Genomic DNA, 2,490 nt, shown 5'->3' with positions numbered 1-2,490 from the left:
GTGCCTTATACACTATTCTCAACAGAGGCTGGAGTGATCTTTTAAAAATGTAAGTCATATTCTATCACTTCTCCAAATGCTCTAATTGATGGCTTTCTGTCTTATTCCAAATAAAAATCAAAGTCCTTATGATGACATATTAGTTTCCTATGCTGTGTAACAAGTTTTCATAAATTTAATGGCTTAAAATAATATGCATTTATTATTTCACAGTCTCTGTGGTTCAGAAGTCCAGACCTGACCTCGCTGGTTCCTCTGCTTCTAGTCTCGCCAAGCTGTAGTCAAGGCCAGGGTTGTGTTCTCATCTAGAGATTTGACGAGGCAAGCACCTGTTTTCTAAGTTGCACGGTTGTTCCTCGCAGTGGTAGGATTCATAGCAGTTTGCTTTCTCAAGCCAGGAAGGAGGGAGACAGAGCCAGAGACAGAAACAGAGAGAGACAGAGACTAAGGTGAGTATTTTAGGAAGACAGAGCCTCTCATAATGCAACATAACTATGAGAGAGACACTCTCTCATCTTTGCTGTAATCTTTTGGTTTGAACTAAGTCACAGATCTTGTCCACAGTCGAAGTACGGAATTACAAGAGGCGTGAAGGTGGTGTGCCTCCTTGAGTCTGTGCTGCAAATGCTATATATGGCCTGGCTCCCTATTACCTCTCTGACCTTATTTCCTACGGCTGTAGGAACATGCTTTTGCATGTTCTCTTCCCTCTGCCTAGAACCCTCATTCCCAAGTATCCATCCCACTTTCTCCCCTCCTTCATGTCTGTGTTCAAGTGTCACCTTCTCAGAGGAGCCTTCTCTGATCACCTTCTTTAGAAGTACTGGCATTCCCAATTCCCCTTTCCCGCTTAATTTTCTCCATACACTGTGTCATTTGCTTATTTGTTGTGTGTACTGTCTGTTTTCCCCTACTAGAATGGAGGCTCTGTGAAGATAGAGTTTTCTATTTTGTTTCTTATGGAATCCCTTGTATTTAAAACATAGTAGTCACTCCATAAATATTTATTAAATGAATGAATGTATATGTGCAAGATTTGCTGTCTGATGGGCTCAACCATAGGACAAATGGATGGGTGGTTAGCTGGCTTTTTTGGAGGGACTCCCAAATATTAGCATCGGTAGGTCTTTGTTCATGCATCACCCAGCTTCTCCAAGAAAGGATCTTCCACCACTTGCCCAAGAATTGTGAGAAGCCTGGCTGCCATTGTTTTGTAGCTATGCAGGGGGTGGGGGCTGAGGTTCTTACATTCCATTTGCAAGTTATTTCTCTATCTCCTGAGTTTTAGTTCTGCTCCTTCTAAAAACCCTTTCCTCTCTAAGCCGGATGTCTTCTAGATTGTAGGAAGGGGAATCAATTGAATATACAAGGTGGAGGTTAGGATCTTGGAGTTTATCTGCTGCCTGTGTTTTCTAAGCTGTGGCTCACCTCTGGTTTCTATCCAGTGCTTAACATTTCCTGAATTCTTCTAGAGTTCATGCAGGTGAATTAGCTTCTCCTTCACTAGCATCATCTTTTGTATGTCCTCAAGTTTGACCTTTCTCTGTTCTGTTAAGTCATTCAACCTTCCTCCATCCACTTTCTGACTTTATATGGAGTTTCTCTTTTTGTTTCTTTTTTTCCTTGTTTCGTAGAGTTTTGAGAGAAGAAGGCCATCTTGATACTGAAAAATCTCCGAAAACATTTTCATCCAGATGTTTAACATCTCCTTGGGGACAGGCTTAACATCTAAAAACATTGATGGCAAATGGAAACTCTTATCAGAGGCTCCTTGATTTTGCACTGAAGGTGAACATTAGGAAAAGGATCCCAGATAATATAAGTGTGAAACGGGATTGGAGGAGAAGGTGAGAAGTCCCACCTACAGTTAACACTTTAGGTCATTGATACCTTTTGATCCTGTAATTTCATTCTAGAACTCTGCCTTAAGGGTATAATCAGAAACTCAAGCAAAAGTAGAGGTACACTCATGTTCATCACATACTAGTCATATGATCAAACTTGGAGAAACCACAACAAAATAAAATACGGCACATTCATTGGAATGTAATGCAGACATTAAAAGAGGTATTCTTGAAGGTGCTTTAAAAGTAAAAACAGTCAGATTTTTAGGACTGTTTAATGAGATGAGAAAGAGCTTGTAATATATTAAATGACAAAAACAATATGAATGTATATTATTTTTATTGTAAGAAATTTTAAGAGGACAACTCAATTAGAAACCATTCAATTTATTTTATTTTTAATTTTTTTTATATTTTTAACATTTTTAATTTTATTTTTTATTTATTTTTGAGAGAGAGAGAGAGAGAGACAAACAGCATGAGCAAGGGATGGTCAGAGAGAGAGAGAGGGAGACACAGAATCTGAAGCAGGCTCCAGGCTCTGAGCTGGCAGCACAGAGCCCAATGCGGGGCTCGAACCCACGAACCGCAAGATCATGGCCTGAGCCGAAGTCAGATGCTTAACGGACTGAGCCATCCAGGTGCC

Source organism: Suricata suricatta, chromosome 12 (genome assembly GCF_006229205.1).
Source record: "Suricata suricatta isolate VVHF042 chromosome 12, meerkat_22Aug2017_6uvM2_HiC, whole genome shotgun sequence".
NCBI lineage: Eukaryota > Metazoa > Chordata > Mammalia > Carnivora > Herpestidae > Suricata > Suricata suricatta.
The sequence above is the reverse complement of the archived record's forward strand: the minus strand, read 5'-3'. Positions refer to the sequence as shown.